The 22558-nt window shown below is 40.9% G+C and overlaps 1 protein-coding gene across 6 annotated transcripts in view; it reads left to right on the plus strand.

Moving 5' to 3' along the window:
• Nucleotides 1-22558, plus strand: part of ebf1 (EBF transcription factor 1) — a 448211-nt gene that overhangs the window by 47191 nt on the left and 378462 nt on the right. The gene's annotated exons all lie outside the window — the stretch shown is intronic.

Consider the following 22558-nt stretch of genomic DNA (forward strand, 5'->3'; position numbering starts at 1 on the left):
GGGTGAGCTAAGCATTTTTGTGTGTCATGGTTTTAAGTGGGAGAGTTAAATATGTGCTTTAGTTTCTCCCATTGAAACAAACAAGATTCGAATTTGTTTAACATTGTGCCTTACATACTCCTGTTACGATTTGCTTTGAGGTGTACTTAGAAAAGACAAGGATGCTTTACTGTATGTAGCCAGCAAGCTGAATTTCAGCAAAACATACTTCACTGAAAAGTGGCAAAATCACTATTCTCCCATTTTAATTCTGCTGCCCCATCCGGAACTGCTGTGCTTGAATGTGTCTTTGGTCAGTAACTTACTGAATAATGCTAGCTGTGCTTGTGATGGTGGGAAAAGCATTGCATTGTGTGATCAAATGGCTACTGTGGCCTAAAAATGCAACTTATATACAAGCCTCTATATGCTCATGTACAGCCCTAGCAATGTCTTCTCAGAGTGAACTCCACAGTTTAATGGAGCTGTGTTGTTGCTGAAAGTCAAGTGTAGGTTGAAAATTCGCACACTCTAGGACAGGGATGGGAAAAGTAAGGCCTAGGGGCTGGATGCGCCCCCCGGGTGCCTACCTCAGGCCCTCCTCATGCTCCCTGTCCTCTTTGCATAAGGAAGTGGTGGCCCACCACATCCTTAGTCAGAAAGGACGGGGGAGGAAGGCACACAGCAGGTGAGTGCCCTCTGGAGCATGCTCAGCCATCTTGTGTCTTGCCCTCCTCCTGGTACAAGGACAGTGTGAGTGGCTTGTACCTATGCCAGGAGGACGACTCAAGGAAGGCAGTGGGTTGAGAGCCCTCTGGAGCGCCTGTCTCACCCTCCTCCCGGCATAATGCTGAGAGGACAGCCTGAAGATTGAGGGAGGAGTATTGGGGAGAAGGATCGGGGCAATCACCACATGTCTCGTTTTCCTCCTGGCATAAGGACAGGGTGAGCATCCCTGTCCTTATGCCAGGAGGACAACCTGAAGATGACCCGGGCCCTGCCCCACCCCCTCCTTGTCCCTACCTCTTCCAGGCTTTCTCCCTCCTGGGCTCATCCCACCCAGAATGTGGCCAGCTACCCTCCCTCCCAGCCTGGCCTGACCCGGCCCTCCTGGCTGGGCCCGTAATGTGGCCCCAAGGCAAAAAAGTTTGCCCATGCCTGCTCAAGGACATTTCTACAAAATGACCTACCAAGCCAAAGCCAGAGTCCTAAATGCAGTGTTGAGAAAGACATACTGGAGTGAATCAATCTTGTATCCAAGTCCTGCCAAGTACTTAACATAGATATATTAAGTCCTGCTGGGTCATCATACAAGGTTGATAAGCATTGTCATTTAGCTTGGTGGGTCACAACCTTTTGAGATGTGTATTATAAAGTAAAAATAAGGATATTTCGTGTCACTGTGCTGCCCCTTTTAAAAGCCTTCAGGAAAGGGCAAAATGATTCACAGTTTTAGTCACACAACAACCCAGAAAAGTGGGCTACACGAGGGGGATGGGAACTGTCTTTTACTGAGGTTGTAGGTGACTGAGGCTTTGAATTCATGAATCCAGTAAAACTCATTTTCTCTTTATTTCTCAAACACACACTGAAACTTCTTTCAGACTTTTCTCCTCTTCCTCTTCAAACCTCACGTTGTTCACAAATAAGAAGACCAAACAAGCTAAAGTCCTGAATTACTATAGAAGAAAGTAGACATGACAGAAATCAACACATTTTTCTCCTCAGCAAATATTGCAGAGAGAAAGATGATTTCAGAGAGGGGACTCAAAGAGAGCTAAGCAGAAAATTCTGTGATCTTGTGTCATGCACTCTATGATAAAATGGAGCCCTTATTTCTCTTTCTTTGCCTAATCAGAGATTGGAAGTAATGTATTACTACAAGTAACAACATGAACTGTCATACATTACTTCTGAAGGCAATGGGGGTTCAACAAAATAATGTAATAGTGCATGCAATGCACTATTAATATTTGCATATTACCTTGAAACTTTGCTTTTGGGGGAATTGGACAAATTTTGTGTTGTTATCCACATTTAATTTTATTTTTGTAAAATGATGATGCTGCTGCTGCAAATGAAAAGCAATATGTTACTAACATGGTGCTGCTATAGTGACTGTAAACTTGATTAACAGCCGATGTTTTTCACAAGAATATTCCAAGCGGTGGAAGAAACCACACATCACCAAATTCTCTAGTTGCACCAGATATAGTTTGGCCTTTGGATTTATAATGTGTGATTTCTGCCTCCTTCTCATTTCTGCCCTTCCTGTAAAGTGCATTGAAGATGAGAGTGGGTGAGCATTATTCTTTGTTTCAGGCACAAATTCTGTTGAGAATATGTACCATACTTTTCAGTGTAATAAAGCACTTGAAATATGTGGCTGAAAGGTAGGGTCTGATTCTGGCAGGGTAGCCCATAAAGCACAGAGCACTCCCCAGCCAACCTTGCAGGGGTTAGTACCTTAAAGGACTGGGCTTTTCTTTTGTTTCTCTTCACAAAACTTCAAATGTCCTATTCATAGCTATTGATTTCTTAATGCTAGCTGCTACTTCAAAGTGAGCAAAGGGGCAAAGAGGACAGAGGCGGCCCATAGGATTACCTGGGTCAACAGAACTAAGAATCTTTTATTCCATTTCATGTATTATTAAAGAGAGAGGGTTTTGGGGTGTGTAGAAAGAGATTTTTTTCCCTTCCCCCCACTTTTTTTTAAATAAAAGTGCAGAAGAGGGGAGCAGAATAGAGAAAATCCAGAAATATCTCAACTTTGAAATTATTGCTGTAGGGTAAATCTGCTTCCACAATTCCTTTGCTTAGATTTTTTTTAGTGCAACTGGAATGGAAATACTGGTTGTTATTGGAGATATACATTCTGAATTTATTATTTCTGAGTATGTGTGTCTGAATCATGGGGAATTTTATTTCTCTTGCTAGAGAAGGGTGGAACTAACAGATGAATAAGGGAATATTTAATTGCAAAAAATGCCTTTTCAGATAGAGTTGTGCAGCTATATTCTGAAGCATAGAGACTTAGTTTCTAGGTTTGAGACCTAAAGCATCTTTACATGTAATGAATGAAGAAAATAAACTACCATGGGAAATGCAGTAGCATGTATCTGTTTTGCAGTATATGATTTGGCTATGCTACATAGTCAATTCTAATTGATGCTCCCTGCCTTGTGTTTTTAAGAGTGACTGTAGTCCAGGCATGCGCAAAGTAAGGCCCAGGGGCCGGATGCGGCTCCTGGGCACCTACCTCAGGCCCTCCTCATTTTCCCTGTCCTCTTGGCATAAGGAAGCGGTGGCACACCGCATCCTTATGCAAAAAGGATGTGGGAGGAAGACACGCAGCAGCTGAGAGCCCTCTGGAGCACTCTCAGCCACCTTGTGTCTTGCCCTTCTCTTCGTACAAGTACAGTACTAATGCCGGGAGGATGACTCGAGGAAGGCACGCAGCAGGTTGAGAGCCCTCCGGAGTGCTCTCGGACATCGCCTGTCTCGCCCTCCTCCCAGCATAATGCTGAGAGGACAGCCCAAAGATCAAAGGAGGAGGATCGGGGCAATCGCCACATGTCTCATTTCCCCCCTGGCATGAGGAGGTGTGAGTATTCCTGTCCTTATGCCAGGAGAACAAACTGGGGATAACCTGGGCCCTGCCCCACCACCTCCTGGACCCTACCTCTCCCAGGCCCTCTCCCTCCTTGTCTCATACCATCCAGATTGTGACTGGCTGCCCTCCCTCCCAACCTGGCCCGGCCCTCCTGGATGAGCCCACAATGTGGCCCCAAGGCAAAAAAGTTTGCCCATACCTGCTTTAGTTTGTACTGGTCCTTCAGATGTGATGGTGGATACACGGTGTGTATATTCTCATGGTGTACTACTTTATAAGTTAGCATGTGAAGAAGCCTCATACAGCTTATGCATCTGGCTGATAGACTCCTACAGTTCTGCCCCCTGCATCCTTTAAATGCCCAAAAGACTATTGTTGTTTTTTAAATGAGTTCAGTCTGTCTTTCCAGCATTGCCTTCTACTGTAAAGTGAATTTACAGCAAATATACGTATTTAGAGAGGAGAAGAACTGGTCAGATCATTCAACATACTCTGGAAGCCACCAGCCACCTCTTGTTTGCTAACCTGCCTTCTTTGAAGCCACGGTTAGACAAGGCTTCTATTACACAATCTGCCCGCTTTCATTCCATGAATATTACACAACATAATTCTCCACTTGGAACCAGAGCTTGGAATATTAGATTTGAAAATGTATTTGGTAATGTTAACTGTTAGAAATTTGCGGAGCTTATTCACTAATGTAAACACTAATAATTCAAATTTAGCTAGTTACTGTTAGGTAATTCATTGATTCAGACATTATCATTGGGCATGGGATTTACATGGCATGGATGTTTTCATTGTTATCCATATTGAGATTGCTCTACTTTTTGAACATTTCTCCTTATTTATTTATTTACAGCATTTATATTCCGCCCTTCTCACCCCGAAGGGGACTCAGGGCGGATCACATTGCACACATAAAGGCAAACATTCAATGCCATAACACAGAACAGAGACAGAGACAAGACGCAGGCACGAGCTGGCCTCGAACTCATGACCTCTTGGTCAGAGTAATTTGTTGCAGCTGGCTTGCTATCCAGCCTGCGCCACAGCCTGGCCTTCTCCTTCATAATCTTTCTCTCTTTTTCTCTCTTAAAAGTTACCTTCCTCCAACTTAGATTTCTCCCTACAGGGACTACTAAGTTTATAATAGGACTGTGGCCTGGTAACTGGCACAAGTCCAGCATTTTGTGGGAAAGGTTGTTCCAAAGCATGGGACCCCATCTTATAACTCTTTTAATTCAGTTGACAATTCTTTTGCATCTTTTTCTTACCACACCACCAGCACTTACACTTTATTCACTCTCAAAATGCCTTGTTCACTAAAGGTTAATAGATAATGTATTATTATACTAACAACAACAACAACAACAATAGTTTTATTTATATCCCACCACCATCTCCCAAAAGGGACTGGGGGTGGCTTACAAACATGTGGTAGTGCAGTAGAAAAGAGGGCATTAATCTACAAGTATAGCAACAAGTATCGCACCCCATCTATGGAGATGGGGTGATGAAGGAAGTTTGAATTCTTCATTTTAAAATGTTGAGAATCTTTGAGCAATTGCAAAATGTCTTTTCTGCTTTGTTTTGCTACTCTCAGTCAAGATATACAGTCTGCAAAGATCAGTAGAAAGCACAGGTTTTGTATACAGGATGGATATCGGAATCTGAAATACAGTCTGTTGTATCTGCAGTTTCAATTATTAGGTATCTAACTAGGCCATTTTCCCCATACTGTATAATTTTTAAAATGTGGGTAAATTTAAAAAGGGAAAGATTGGGATAGGTAAGGAGGGCGGGAGAAACCAAGAGAACAAGATTAGTGAGGGTTGTTGTATGTCTTTCGGGCTGTGTGGCCATGTTCCAGAAGCATTCTCTCCTGACGTTTCGCCCACATCTATGGCAGGCATCCTCAGAGGTTGTGAGGTACCTCACAACCTCTGAGGATGCCTGCCATAGATGTGGGCGAAACGTCAGGAGAGAATGCTTCTGGAACATGGCCACACAGCCCGAAAGACATACAACAACCCTGTGATCCCGGCCATGAAAGCCTTCGACAACACAAGATTAGTGAGTTTGATAAAAACTTTTGATCATCCAAAATCCTAGCGTAGTGTAATACAATGAACAACTGCAAAGTGCTTCATTGCAGCTCATCCCAAAATACAGTATATCATACAATAATATATAATATAAATTGATGCAGAATATAAGTTTTTTGGGTGAAGGGAATTACTGCACTCCCAACCTCAGAGAAACTGCTATCACTTTCCTTCCATACACACCCATAGGAGGCACCTTCAGAAAGTGTCCAAGTCAGCCTTGGTTGCCCATAATGTAAACAAATCTCTTTCATCTGGGTTCCCTTCCATGACAGATTTTTCTTCTTCTTTTTCCTTTTCCCTAATCTTAGCTTTTTTTCTGCTCCACAAGCACTTGGAATTCTGAAAGTACTGTCCTTACTTCTTCTGTCTTACAAGGATATCACACAGATTAGCCTGCTGAAGTAGAGCAAGGTTGTACATTTTCTTCAAATCTAAGATGTCTTCTCCTGAACCAGCAAGACTTTATATTTTGCTGGAAGTGACAAAGGGAGAGGCACACATTCTAATGAATCCTACTGATCTAATTATCTAAACCACATTTTAAACTTCAATATTAACTAGGAAATCTAGAAAGCTGGATGAAATCACTTGTTTAAAAGTTATGAAGAATAACTATATGAGTTAATAAACTAGTACAGCTAAACTTGATTTTTCAAAACCTTTTTTTATCACATTTCCCTATTGAACAAAATCATTTAGGTGAAAACTCAAAAAGAATATTTGCATCATGGCTTGCACTTGCTAGCATCGGAAGGTCTCTGTCTAGAACTGCTCTTGAGCTTGATGGCTTTCAGGCTTTTAAACCCTTCAAAGACAGGACTGTTGCTAAAATGTAGGGCTCATGGCCACTTTAGAAGAGCCCATGAATGTAAAGGTCAAAAGGTCAGTTGGCATACTGGGAGAGGAGATTATCATGTTCATGATATTCAGATGCAGCAGTTGCTATACCTTTAAGAATGCTTGTGGCATAATTGGTTAGGACAGTGGTTCTCAACCTGTGAGTCCCCAGATGTTTTGGCCTTGAACTCCCAGAAATCCTAACAGCTGGTAAACTGGCTGGGATTTCTGGGAGTTGTAGGCCAAAACACCTGAGGTCCCACAGATTGAGAACCACTGGCTTAGGACAAAGACCATCAACATATGGTGACATTTGTCCCTATGCAATCTCCAAATCGGTTTTCCATTTTCTGTTTTCTCTTGGTGGGGTTGGTGGCAGCAGTAGCAACAACAAAACATCTGCCAGTTGCCAGTGAACACAGTACTTTACTCCAGTTTACAATGGTTACCTGCATTTTCATATAACACAGTAAAGCAATAAGTTATTACATATGGTTAACGTCGCTCCATGCAGTCCTGCCGGTCACATGACACTGGAGATGTCTATGGACAACGCCGGCTCTTTGGCTTAGACCAACCCCCAGAGTCGGTCACGACTGGACTTAACGTCAGGGGAAAACCTTTACCTTTACCTATGGTTAATTATGATGAGTCAAAGTAAACTGTGATCAATGGATCCTATATAGAAAGTAACCAATCTAGACTGTCAAAAGCTATTTAACAACTCCAGAAAAACAAGGAGCATGTGTAAGGAACTGCAATGGCATACTATGCCCCGAATTTTCTGTTTCTCTTTTAACATCCCAGCTTATTTCCTGTCATCGTTTTGGAAAAATACATACAGGCCATATAGAGTTATCAGTGTGTCGCTTCAGGAATTTTGCATTGGCAGTTATGACATTACTACAGATGAAAAGTTTACTTTAAACATTTTTAAGGAGAATAATTTTTCAAAGAAAGTAATTTAAAAATGTCTTGAATCATTTGTGCCACTATTTTAAAACACTTGTTACATTACTTTATTATATGAAAATCTATATTCAAAATGAATGTGACATGCTTGGTGCTGTTAATCTGCTCTTGGTATGAAGTAGATCGTTAAAATGTGTTATTTCATTACCTTGAAATTATATCCTGGACATTATTAAAGTGACCTAGATATAGACTTTCACAGCAACCGTTGAAATGCTGTGAACAGTACCGTTTTGTCTTCAGTTCCAAGCTCTTGGAAAGGTGTAGGCAGATGAAGATAAATCTAATGCAGGCTTTTCTCCAGTTACAAACCTTTGTTACACTACAAATAGAAGTTTTTAAAATACAGGGTTCATTATAACAGAATTGTAATTGTCTTAATCTGGCAAAACACTTAGTCAGACAAGAATGCTTTCCCACTTCTGTATGTTTTCCCATACAGTGGAAAATGTCCGTTTTTGAATTTTAAAACTCGTGTGTTGGCCTCTTGATTTTTTAAGAGCAGAAAAAGCTTAAAGATTATATTAGTAAGAAAGAAAATATTCCAGGGCCAAATAATGCTGTGCTTTGTTAGAATAGCCAAAGTTTCACATTCTGAAAGTGCTAATACACTTTGGAAGTTGAAGGTGAAGTACTTGGGAAGACTGCAGGGGAGAGAGGGAAGGAAAGGGAACGGAGAAACGTGTCATTGTGATTTGAACAGACAATCTGGCAAATCTATATATCTTTATAGCAACACAAAAGCTTCTCCAACATGGAATTCTCCAACTATATCATTTAGCTTACTCTTGGAGGCACAATAGTTTTATAATATATGGTATGTATGTGTGTGTGTGTGTGTATGTATGTATATGTATGTGATATATATATATATATATATATATATATATATATATATATATATATATATATACACATACATACACACACACATATACACACACATACACATATATAGTGTTAGCTAACACACATCTTTAATAAGATATTGTCTCCTGCCCTGCCATATGCTACTGAGCAGCCTCCTGCTCAGTGGGGCTTTTGATTCCTCTCAATAAGATTATTTCAAATACTCTAATCCTGAATCATTGACATGAATACAAAAGCCTAGTGACATCTAATAGATGCCTCTTAGCTTTGCTTTTCTCTCTCTTGTTCCTTGCCTTTTTCTTCTTTTTTTTACCTGACAAAAAGCTTACAGACACTTGGGCTCTGTGCCTCTCAGTAGCAGCATGGGGGGGCTGCTCATGAAATATAAAGGAGGAAAAAGGACTGACATCGGGCTGATAAGCCACAGAGCAAAGGACCATAGATTAAAAGTAAATGCCAGTAAATCCTATCCTGTACACTCACTTGTTCTTTTATTGTTTTCTTTAACTCCTCCAGTGCTGGAGGAAAATGGAGACAAGTATGGGGGAGGTAGGGAGGCCCATAAAACTGAGATTAATTACTCCTTTCCCCACCCACATGTCAGTTTTGACACGTTTTTATGTGGGATCTGGCTGGCACAAATTCAGGCAGACTTTAGTTGCTAAAGATAACCTCAACAGAGATTTCAGTCAGTTTGCAAATTGGCAGATTGTTCAGGATACTCTGCCGTAATACATTATACATTGAACATTAAATAGACAATATGTTCTCCATCAAACACTTTAAAAATATGACCATTTATTTTATTTGAGCCAATTTATATGCCATTTTCCTAAAATATCACCTTATAGTTTATAGATTCTAACAAAGATATGAAATTGTTAATGAAAATATAGCAAAACATCTTATAAACACAAAACTCTATCTAATGAGATAAACTAAAGGTCACAGAGGTTTTTACAGCCCTTCTTACAGGCAGGGAAATCTTCTCAAATCTAAAAGATAACTTTTCTAACTTGGGGCTACAATAGTTAAGATGTTGTGTTTAGAGACAATATCTGTTTGTATTATACACTGATGATATCTGAAACAGGGTCTCATTCCTACTAGCAGAGATTATCTCCCATATATGGGTTATAGGCTATGAAAAGTGTTGTAGGTCTGAAACAGCATCTTGAATTAGGAATGTAAGAAAGAGAGCTACAGAATAACAGAAAACCTGTTATATGAAATATGAAATGTCTCCATATGGAACCAGATCCCTGGCCTATTTAGTACTGTCTCTCCCAGTGTTGATAGCAGACATCTCCTAGGGGGGATGCTAGAGAGACTTCTGTATGCAAAATATTTGTATTTGTTTATTTCAATTTTTTGGGTAAAAGAAAGACAGACTCTAACACCTTTTAATAACAGGGTCTCATTCCCTTTGAAACAATCTTCAAGGGCAACCTTACAAGAAGTGTGTTGCAATAGTCCAGCCCAAAAGATTTCCCTTTTAATGGCATAGTAGCAGTATGGGAACCTTGATTCTTCAAGAAATGGCCATATGGAGCAAATGTAATGAATAGGAAACAATTCCTACAACTTGCTTATCAAAGTGGTAACATCTCCCTATGGATCTGCTTTGATAGGACATCAGGCATCCTATCATGTGTCAAATATGGCTAACTCCTCTGAGGTTAAGAAGTCTGGATTTATCTTCAGTCTGTGCATGCTTATTTGTTTAATCTATGTTAGCATGACATTTTGTATGATCTGATTCTTTTCTTGTCAGTATTCTTTGCTGTCCGCTTTTTATAGCCACACACAGAGATATGATGGCATGGGTCATTTTGACATTCAAATTGTGGAAATCATCTGTGGCCATTATTTGTGTTCCCTTAATGTTCAACATGCCTTTTTACTTCTTCTTTGATTTCAGTGATTGGTGTAAGTAGCAGTGATCCTCAACCTGGGGTCTCCAGATGTTTTTGGCCTACAACTCCCAGAAATCCCAGCCAGTTTACCAGCTGTTAGGATTTCTGGGAGTTGAAGGCCAAAACCATCTGGGGCCCCCAGGTTGAGAACCACTGTGCTAGTGATATTGTGTCATCTGCATATTTAAAATTGCTGTTGTTTTCATGCTTCCTTCCTCTGGGTCTAAATCTGTTTTATGTATTATGTGTTCAGTGTACAAATTTAACATATTGCCAATTGGAAGCCATTTCTTTTCTCTATATTCTGTCCTGACTCTTGCTCTGGGTACAAGTCACACATTAAAATAATTGTGTTGCATCCACAATTTTAAAGAGCAATCATAGCTTTTCATGATATATATAGTCAATGTCTTAGCTGTAGTCTATAGTGTAATAAACACAAATTACCTCTTCCTGAAAACCATTGGACAATATCTCACAATGATTGGGGAAAGTGCAACCTGTGAGTTCCATGGACTCCCCCACTGTTATTATCCTAGCTTTGCTTCAGCATGCCCAATTTTTAAATTTACTTTTTTTGGCTGAAATGCCCAACAATGAGCCATTGAAACAAAAAGTGAATTTTTGGCTTCTGTTAGATTTAATTTTTTTTCCAAAAGGGAATATCAGGGGGCAGGGATGATAGTATATATCACATTGTCAAAAACCCGTGACAGGTTGAACAACAGAAAAGTTTTCTGCTGCAAATTGCCACTATACTTACATGTGCAGTCTCCAATGCCAAGCCATATTGATTTCATAGAAAGTGCTTTACAGCATTTACCATCTTTACCTTCCTTGTGTTTCTGAGGGACGGGCACTATTATTCTCCTTTGACCAATTAGGGAAACTAAGGCTGGGATTACAGTGTTTGTTCATGTCCTACAATGCGTATTTTGGAAAAGCAGGACTTGATTCCAATTCAGTATGTGAGCACACTGCAGACAGAAGCAAACTCCAAAAAGCACTATTTTTTCTATTGTTACCATGTCTATATAAAGTGTGCAACACATGAAATAGTCCCAAACTAAAGAAAAGGGAGATGTGAACAACAGGATTTTCTTAGTGCCCACTTGAGCACTAAGAAGGAAACCCCTTTGAATTACAGTAGAATGTTTTCCTGAGTAAAGATGGATACCTTCTAATAGTAACCATAATTAACACAGTTTTTCCAAATGTTTTGGAACCTATTCTAAAATATAAGCTGTTACTAAAAAGATTTCTTAGTACACACACACACAGTCCTGTTTTGATACAATAATTGGTTATTAAGACAACAAAAGTTATTCAGTCATAAAAGTTTGCTTGCCTCAGATGACAATGGCAAGTTTACAGTGCAATTATACTAATGTCTATTCAAAAGTAAGTCCCATTTCATAGAATCATAGAATCTTGGAAGAGACCTCGCAAGCCATCCAGTCCAATCCCCTGCCAAGAAGCAAGAAAATCACATTCAAAGCACCCCCAACAGATCACCATCCAGCTTCTGCTTAAAAGCCTCCAAAGGAGGAGCCTCCACCACACTCCGGGGCAAGGAGTTCCACTGCTGAACAACTCTCACAGTCAGGAAGTTCTTCCTCATGTTCAAGTGGAATCTCCTTTCCTGTAGTTTGAAGCCATTGTTCCGCATCCTAGTCTCCAGGGCAGCAGAAAACAAGCTTGCTCCCTCCTCCCTATGACTTCCCCTCACATATTTATTCATGGCCATCATGTCTCCTCTCAGCCTCTTCTTCTGCAGGCTAAACATGCCAACTCTTTAAGCCGCTCCCCATAGGGTTTGTTCTTCCGACCCTTGATAATTTTAGTGACCCTCTTCTGGACACATTCCAGCTTGTCAACATCTTCCTTCAATTACAGTGCCCAGAATTGGACACAGTGTGATTCCAGGTGTGGTCTGACTACAGCAGAATAGAGGGGTAGCATGACTTCCCTGGATCTAGACACCATACTCCAATTTATGCAGGCCAAAATTCCATTGTCTTTTTTCGCTGCCACAACATTTAGTTGAATGTGGCTTAGTCCTATGTAAAGGGGGGGAGGGGCTGTAAGGACTTTAAAATGGCCACCTGTATTCAGATGATTGCTGCTTTTCCAATTTCAAAAAAGGACTGAGTCAAAGCTTTAGCTTTCTCTGTGATCTCTAGGAAATTAACCTTTCAGTTAGATTTTTGGCATCTGTCTACCATTGGCTGACATCCCAGATGTTAAGTCTCTCTAAGTGGCTGTTAAAGAACATTTTACCTTGCTCAAATTTTGTAGAAGAATGACAAGAGCAAGGAATAAATGTTTTCCATAATCACTGGATATAGTTCTTTCCAAGAAGTGGATTAGCAAATTTCACTGTTGTTCAGGGATTTGGTTCAGTGTAACCGCTCTTCATCAGTGTACCCTCTTTGGTTGTTTGAGACTTATACCTAGGCACTTGTTAATATAAGTGTTTATGCTCTGGGATATGGATATTCATTCTGTGTATGAAGCATTTTTATTCTAGGTGATTGACTTAATCTGTTGAGTTTGTCAGCTGTCATTTTACAGATTACTCTTTGACTTTCAATATGGGTCCACCTTAATATTAGGCTGATAGAAATGTCATTATTTATCTACTAAAAAGAATCTGGATTTGGTTATTTTTTTAGTAGAAAATACAGACTTTGCTGGTGTATGTATATGAAGGATAAATAACAGATTGATTTATCCTCCAAGGCAGTAATTTTGGTTCAAATATGTAACGGGTTTTACACTCCTCAACTCAATACTTTTTATCCAATCTAGATGGGACCCCCCCTCAAGCAAATTGAAAGGTATAAAGGTCATGATCTTTGACCTCTGTTTGTTACACCCTCTTTCGATATAACCCTCCAGAGTGAGAACACTGGAGTTCTTCTAATGTGTTACACCACAGACTTTGCTTGTTTATCAATGAAGTTGCCTAAGATTTGAAGGGAGGGAATGAATGAATGACCCTGTGTTTGCTGTGGCTTCCTAATTAATGGAGCATTATTGTTACTCTGTGTGTGCACACATGCTTGTGTGTGTGCATATGTCTAGGAGAGTGGTGGGAGAGCAAGAAATAAATACCTGTCTATTTTCATTTCACATGCTCCCCAGTTCTCACACCTGAAATGGAAATGCCAACCTTTTTTTGCCTTCCGGGTCTCTTGTGTCTTAAATGTTATCAGCAGGAACTGGCTGGTGACTTTCCTATTTTCCTCCAATATATAGTAAGAAGGAAAGCCTTACCTGTTGATTCCATCCTGTTAAGCAACTCTCCTGAAACACTTCCAAAAAACAAGTTGACAAATCTATATTAATTTATGGAATTGCATAAACTAGAGATGGGAATGTGGCCTATGTGCTAAATATGGCCATTCATAGGTGACTGTTTACAAGAACAGAGGCTGGGTGGCCATCTATTGGGGTGCTTTGATTGTACCTTTCCTGCATGGCAGGGGTTTGGACTGGATGGCATATGTGGTCATTCCCAACTCTATGATTCTAAGAAAACTGCTGTGATAGCTTCACTTTCGGGTCTCCATAGTTCAGAAGCAACTTGAAGGCACACAGCAAAAGCATATAAACTTTTTCTGGGAAAAAAGGAAGGCATACCTTCCCATCAAGATCTCTGTAAGTAATTAGCTGTTCAAAGACAGAAATCCATCATTCCACCTAATATATTTTGGGTGGAGCAGTCAATGAAACAGCCCTCAATGTCTGTTTTTAGATGGCATAATTCCTTCTATATGTATCAGACAGATGGCTCTCTCCTTGCTTCCACCCATTACTCTATTGCAGTTGAATCTCAGTTTATAAGTTTGTGTATAAATGCAGCTTCCCCTGTATCTGAGACTAGTGTATGGGATCTAGACTGGGATGGGATAGATATTAAATTAGACCATGCAACATGTATAGTTCTGTCTTCTAATAGAAGTGAAAATCATTGGGGTTCTTGCTCCCAGCATCCGATGCCAGAGATGGTTCCCTCATTCTGCCACATGGCTTTGGATTCATTTTTGCTACTAAATATCTGCCTTTTTTATTTCTTCCAAATGTCCACATTGTGTGGGCGAACTGTGAGTGTATACAACTGATAAATGGATAAGTACTTGAAACGCATTGTACTTGAAAGAGTATCTGATAAAATAGTCTACAGAAGCTTATTTTCCAAAAAAATTAAAATAAAATATCTGTCTCAAAGGTGCTACAGTATCCCTTTGTATATTGATCCAGACTAACATGACTACGTCTTTGAATTCTGTCGTAGGTATGACCTGGCTTTTCACATAGCACAAATTTACTGTATACCCTTTGGCTGTGTAAATAGGATCCATGATCCAGCACTCCATTCAATTCTGATGGATCTCTTTCAACAGGCAATAAGTTGTACAGCTGGAAACATCAACAAATTTCTTCTACATGAAAAAATGATGCCCTGCTCCACAGTTTGTTGATGAATTGCTAAACTAAGAGTGGAAGAACCTTTGGCTTTCTGGGATCGCTTCTACACAATGTGGTTATAGCACAATTATTATTCTACTTTAACTGTCATGGTTCCATACTGTGGTATCTTGGGATTGGAGTTATGACAGGTATTTCAAATCCTCTGTGCTAATGCCTCCCCAAACAACAAAATCCCAGATTCAACATATATAGTGGTATCAAAATGCTGTAACTAACTATGTAATATCCACAATACACAGATTTTTCAATTTCAGATCCCATAAGGGGCAAATCAGCAGAACATATGATGCATGACTGGTAGCTATAGCCAAAACATCTGAATGGCCAACTATCCCCAATTGCATTAAACTGTAGAGGGCATGGAATAGCATTAAGGTACCTAACTGGCCAAACAATGTCAGCAGAGCCTCTCTATCATGACTTCTGCTCAGTTGCATATCTTTCCCTGACTAACGCTCTACAATATGTTTGCCATATTAGTGACACAGGAGAAGGCAGCATGAGACAATAACAAGAAGGGAAGAACTGCTTTTACAAACTGAAATTTAAAATTCTGAGTGTTCCACAGGCAAAAATAGGGCAAAAAAGGAGTGTGTATATACTGACTGGAGAAATAAGCAATGTTAAAAGTCAGGAAATTATGTAGTATGGATGGCAAGAAGGATAGGTTTGTAATATAGGCAGGCATATGGAAAATATTCTGTTCTGGTATCATGAAATAATAAGTAAAATGTGTTGAGGGAAAAATATACACCAACATATGTAACAAATCTATGAATTGTTTTCTGTCATTCACTGTACAATAGAATTTAAGAAAACGCATAGTTCTAAAATATTTTATTGTTGTGCTGGTAATGCACACAAGATCATTTTGACTCATATAGTACCAGCGTATTAATGCTAATACCCGTAGATTTAAGCTTCAGAGTTTTACAAAGATAAACACTCCAATGATCATTTGCACTTGATCCAATTAGCTTTTTATATATTAGGCAGCCTAATGCTCTATGTGTCTAGTTGGAAATGAATCCAAATGATTTCAAGTAGATGTACATAGGTAGAGCTGTAGCCTCAGATGCAACTTACTGAGGCATTTTTCTCTAGTATTGATATTAGAATAATACAAGCTATGTGGAGAAGAGTGTGCTGCCTTTATCCTTTACATCTGTCCTTCTCTCTAAAATAATATAATGAAGAGTATATTAGAATTTAGGTAAGGTTTTTATTTTCTTTCCCCAGCCCAAATAGCAGCAGAGTAATGTCTCATTAATCTGTCAAGAATGAGACAGGTTCCAAAATAGTAACACATGTGAATAAGAAAAAGCTGTTCTTTTATAGGACAAGAAGCTCCCTTTTGTCCTCTGCCTCTTTGCTTCCGTCCTTCCAGGCAGGTTTTATTTGCGCGTCCTGCTGCCTTGGTTATTGAGGGGTTAATGAATTGTCGCCTGCTCCCGGCAATCCCATCATGTGCCTGGTTGACTCTGAAAGAAGGGCTTGCAGTCGCCTACAGGGCATCCTTTCCCAGCTTTCTCCCAGGCCACCTGGGCAGATGAGATCCCGCGCAACTTGTCCTTAGGACACAAAATCTAATCAGGCATTGCCTCTTCTAGCCTAAGTGACCTGCCTGCTTAAGAAAAGATGAAGAAACAAGGGAGGGAGGTGGGGGTGCTAATCACAGATAGGACAAGACATCTTTCTGGCTTGAGGGCACTAGTATATCCCCATAAGGGAGGAAGTCTCTCTCCTCCCCCCCCCCCATTTTCAAGATAAGGTGTCATTCATGAGAGCATTGTGCTGAACTAATCAGGTTAATTGAGGAGCCCTGAATACTATTCACTGAGTTGATCTCTTTTCCTGCTATAGACCAATAGTGTTGTAAGAAATTGCATTAAAAACATATTCTAACAGTTTGTCTCCCTTATGTGCTCATTCTCTCTAGGATGGAGAATGTGATCTGATAAATATGCAGACTTTGGTGAGGGAATGAATAAGGCATGTGTGCACATATTCTGAGTGTTGTAGGAATGGTGTTCTATGTCTCTCTCCAACACACACACACACACACACACAGAAAGAGATGGACAGATAGGCACACCTGTACAGTGCTTTTCCGACAACAGTAATCTGGAGAATACATTAGATGTAGCAAGTTACCAGGATTATTGATTGCTGCATACAAAGGCTCTGAAACTGCTCTGCAAATTCACTCTAACAAATGTTTGAAAGCCATAGTGCCTAGGCCTTAGTAACATGGTTATTTGTTTTTGTTTTAACATGCTGTTCAGGGATTTAGAGCTTGGAAGAGTGGGGTTTTTTTTGGTCCACAATTGCAATATCTAGGCTCTCTGGGGGAATATGGGAGTTGTAGTTCAAAAGAGGCACTTTTCATAACTCTGTCTATATTTCTTCATAGAAATGTATAATCTGTTAATGGTCATAGTAGGGACATGCAGTTCAATTTGTTACCTGCAAATGATGACCATAGGTAGGCGTTTTGCCTATGTATGGCAACTATTAACACAAAGCAAATTGGCCAAAAAGATCTGACGGAAGTATTCATGGAAAAATAAAAAACCCTGTAATAATAACACATACACAAGAAAAAAAATTGTTCAGTATTGTTAGAACCAAGGAGGCTGACCTCTGGTTGTATCCAGGATATTATTAACTGCTAACCATTCATTGCGGGGATCCTCTCTGCATTGTGGTCAGAACTTTAAAGTGCTGATCCTATTGAGGAAATAAGATTTAAGTGAACACCTTTAACATTTGGACTAAAATCCAAAGTAGCCTTACTATCCTACTGGCATGGTAGGTATCAGCTGCTTCTGCTACTAATCTACCAGGACAGAAAATAAAATTAAAGAAAAAAAATCTGCTTTGCCTCAGATGGGCCATATCAAAATAACTACATAGGCTAATTCAAATGTCTAGTTGCAATAGATAGTTCACGGGATACAACTGTATGTCTTACCTGCTAATATAGAATGAGATATATGCACTGTGGGCAATGTCTTTTGCTGATTTTGGATGGCTGGATGGATGGAAGGAAGGAAATAGGTAGCTGGTAAACAGAGAAAGCAGAGGTGAAGTTATTTAGAAGATACATTCTAGAAATCCTAGCTACATGAGGACAGGCAAAAGACAATGCTTTGTGTATTTTGCACATGCCCAAAGCACTCCTCAAGTCAAATAGTAGTACATGCTTGAATCCTGCTGCAAAGACTCACATTGTGACGAGAGAGTGCTGCTGACTGTCATTGTGGGAAACCAAGATTCAGATTGGTGCTCTGCCGTGAAGCTTTGGTGGCTACCTTTGGACAATTAATTCAGCCTTCCTCCCCATTGAATTGCTGTGGGCTGTGCAGAGAAACAAACAAAGCGGGCAGGTGTGTGTGTGTGTGTGTATATATATATATATACACACACACACATATACATATACATATATATCAGAGCTGAGCCCTTTCACAAATTATGCTTATTTATTTCATCAGTTCAGAATATAGAATACGGAGATTTAGGTCAGCAGTGCCTTGATATGAGTGGCACAAAGTGATCTGCATTAGAAAATGTAGCACTCTGCGATGCCCCCCCCCCCCCCCCCCCCCCCGCCGATCTTGAATTGGCCATTGGCCATTGGTTAAAAGCACACTCCCTCCTGTCTTTGGCACACACACACACAACACAGATAGCTTTTACAGAGTTGTTTTCCTTCAAGCCCAACCTATAGGAGTTTTTCTTTAGTCTATCAACATGCTAAACCATTTCCCTGAAGATACTCTGTCTAAATTAGGTACAGCCAGCCCACAGCCTCTGTTATAATCTTCCTACTAGCTCAGCTGCAATCCACAGTTTTTGCTTTGCAAATGTTATACCCATTAGAGTAAAGGTGAAAAGAGTTCAGGGTAAAAAATGAATTCTACAGAACCAGCAGCCATGGGGGATTTTGTTCTTTCTCAAAATCTGAATGTTTAATGTGTTTTAAAAATATTTCCCCGATGGGTTTGATACATTGTCTCACCAACTTTCTTACTATAATTTCATTCTTTAGAAATCTTAGGAACGACTTCAGCTGTGGCCATGGTCTGATTCCTCCTCACTACCCTTATGGGCATGTACTCAGAGATAGTACAAATTATTATGTTTTAAAAAAACATTTGGTGATAGGGAGGAGGTGGGGGTGGGAAACACCCCCAGATTGCTTCTAAATGAGAACCAGCTGGGTTCTCATAGCTGTCATTTAAGGGAGAGCCGCTTTGCACACAAAAACCAAAGCCCACGTTAGTCATTAACTAAAACCCTAAATAAGCAGTATTTGGTTTACCACACATCAGAATACAATGCCAGGAACCATTCTGTCAATCTAATTAATGTACATCATTAATGCTGCTGCTGCCGCCAGACTTTCATTCAAGACCAACCGCTATGTAGACTTTGTTGTTATAAGAAACTCTTCCACCAGAATGTGTTTCACTTCTTAACCCCCCACTTCATTATATAGACATTGAAATTAAACAAGTATTATGGATGCTTTTAAAAAGTATTTTTAATAAGTATTTTGAGCCACCAGTGGCTCAGTGGGTTAAACCGCTGAGCTGCTAAACTTGCTGACCAAAGGGTCAGAGGTTTGAATTCGGGGAGTGGGGTGAGCTCCTGCTGTTAGCCCCAGCTTCTGTCAACCTAGCAATTCGAAAGCATGCAGATGTGAGTAGATCAATAGGTACCACTCTGGCGGGAAGGTAGCGGCACTTCCTTCAGTTATGCCAGCCGCATGACCTTGGAGGTGTCTACGGACAATGCCAGCTCTTTGGCTTAGAAATGAAGATGAGCACCAAGCCCCAGGGTCAGACATGACTAGACTTAATGTCAGGGAAAACCCTGATGATGATGATGATGATGATGATGATGATGATGATGATAATAACAACTTTATTTATATACCGCCCTATCTCCCCGAGGGGACTCAGGGCGGTTTCCAATCAAAATAACAGCATACATTACATAGTCAGCAATTGAGAGACAATATTAAAACAGATACAGCTATACAATTAAAATAGACAATAAATAACAATTACAAACCAGCCATAATCAAGAGGACAGGGATCATTAGCCAAGTATCCTAACAATCCGGTTAGGGATGGATGAATCTTATATAACACTAGCTGTGCTAGGCCACGCGTTGCTGTGGCGCATGTAGAGGCTGGATGGCGACCTGTGAAGACTGGTTGGTTTGTGTCATGCATGGTAGGAGGGTTGGACTGGATGTTCCTGAGGGGTCTTTCCAAATCCTATGATTTGATATTACAGAGGCTGGATGGCCATCTGTCAGGAGTGTTTGGATTGTGTCCTCCTGTATTGTTGTAGGAAGTTGAAGTGGATATTCGTGAGGGGTCTCTCACAACCTTATGATTTTATGATATTACAGAGGTTGGATGGCCATCTGTCAGGAGTGTTTGGATTGTGTTCTGTTTTATGGTAGAAGGAAGTTGAAGTGGTTTTTCCTGAGGGGTCTCTGGCAACCCTAGGATTTTATGGTATTACAGTGGTTGGATGGCCATCTATCAGGAGTGTTTTAAATGTTTCCTGGTTTATGGTAGAAGGTAGTTGAAGTGGTTGTTCCTGAGGGATTCCCGAGCCCTAGGATTTTATGGTATTACAGCAGTTGGATGGCTTTCTGTCAAGACTGTTTGGAGTGTGTCCTGTTTTATGGCAGGAAGGAGTTGAGTGGGAAAGTAAGCGGGTGGCTGTTATGGTGGCGGTGGCGTGGCGTTTTGAAATCTCTGTTATTCCGCCTCGCTGGTGAGCTCTGCCGCCGCCATTAGGCCGTCTTTCCTCCCTCCCTCCTTCCCCCTTCTGGGTGTCGATAGGTTTCCAAAGAGAAAAAAGTGGCATTTTCGCCGTCCTCCTTCCCTATTTCTCAATCCCTGCTGAGAAGGGAAATCCACCTCGGTCTCGGGCGTCTCTCCCAAAAGAAGGAGAGAAGAAACCACCGCTTTCTTCGTCCGCCTTCTTGCCTTGTCCCGCAGGCAGGAAAGGCACCTCACTCTCAGCCATCTGCCAGAGTTGAAGGAGTGTGGAAATCGCCAATTTGGCCGTTCTCCTTCCCTGCCACTTAGGAGCACATGGGGAAGTGGCAGGAAGGTGAGCGGTGCTGTGCTGGGGCTGGTGGTCAAGATGGTGGTGGTCACGGTAACCAGTGAGCGAGGGAGGGTGGAGGAGGGGAGTGGGGCAGGTGAGTTTTGTGCGCTGCACCTGTCCCGCGCAAGCGCACCCGATTTTTGTGGGTTTTTGGGTTTGTGTGGGCCACGGATGTTAATCTGAAGTGTGGCTTTGTTGTTTAAACTCAGCTGCAAGGGCGTTGTGTTGTGTTGTTTAGTTTTGTGGTTCTGGGTGTTGTAGTTTCTTTGTTTAGATTAAGGTAAAAACAGTCAAAACCTTTATATATATATATATAGATGTTTCAAGGCCAAAGGTAGGAGGTATACAGAGTGAATTGCTCAAAAACCTGCCGAAACTACCAGGTCTTCAGATCCTTATGAAAGGTGGATAAGGTAGGGGATTGCCTGATCTCTTTTGGGAGTGCATTCCAGAGCTGGGGGGCCACTGCCGAGAAGGCCCAATCCCTCGTCCCCACCAACCGTACTTGCGAGGGAGGTGGGAGCGAGAGAAGAGCCTCCCCGGATGATCTCAAGGTCCGCACCGATTCATAGGGGGAGATGCGATCACGGAGATAGGCAGGGCCCGAGCTGTTTAGGGCTTTATAGGTTAATACCTGCACCTTGAATTGGGCCCGGCAGTTTATCGGCAGCCAATGGAGCTGTTTCAATAGGAGCATTGTATGCTCCCTATAACCAGCATCAGTTAGAAACCTGGCTGCCGACCTTTGAATTAGTTGGAATTTCTGGACCATCTTCGCGGGCAGCCCCACATAGAGAGCATTGCAGTAATCCAACCTGGATATAACTAAGGCGTGAACCACCACGGCCAAATCAGACTTCTCAAGGTATGGTCGCAGCTGGCTACCATACCTCGATGGATACTTTACCTATGGATGCTTTACCTGTCCTGCAATGGACAAAGCAGAGGTACAAAGCTGAAGCAGATAATTCCATACACAGAAATGAGATGGGGATTTAATTCTCTGATCTAGTCATTTATTGCCCACTAAAGCAAGATGCAGCTCTTCCCTATTGGGAACATAGTCTTCCTGTCTTTCTGCATTAGACCAACTAGCTGTTTGTCACATCTTATTAATCAATGGAAGTGCCAAGCTTAATTTGGAATTAGGATCACACCTTTAGCCTGAAATTATGTAAAATGGATTTTTTCTTTCATATGTTTGTGCTCTTTCTGGTCGGTGTCATGACTGAATCCAGTTATTTGGCCATGGAATTTAGGTAAAATAGACCCCTGTGGGCGAGGGCGAGGGGGGGGGGGAGATACATTTTTCTATTCATATTTTTAAAAACAATATATAAATGTTTTGTGTATTATACTTAAACAAAAACAACTGTGTCTTAGGGTTGTTGTATGTCTTTCGGGCTGTGTGGCCATGTTCCAGAAGCATTCTCTCCTGACGTTTCGCCCACATCTATGGCAGGCATCCTCAGAGGTTGTGAGGTAGGGTGTCTTAAATTGGCCCATATGTGAGTGCTTAAAAGAAAATATATTTATTCTGTATTTTTAAATTTATAAGGGAAAGAGATATTCTGTGGGTCTTTCTTTGTAGGAGGATTCGCAGCAGTAAAATGATGAATTGC

The sequence above is a fragment of the Anolis carolinensis genome, chromosome 2, assembly GCF_035594765.1.
Source record: "Anolis carolinensis isolate JA03-04 chromosome 2, rAnoCar3.1.pri, whole genome shotgun sequence".
Lineage (NCBI taxonomy): Eukaryota > Metazoa > Chordata > Lepidosauria > Squamata > Dactyloidae > Anolis > Anolis carolinensis.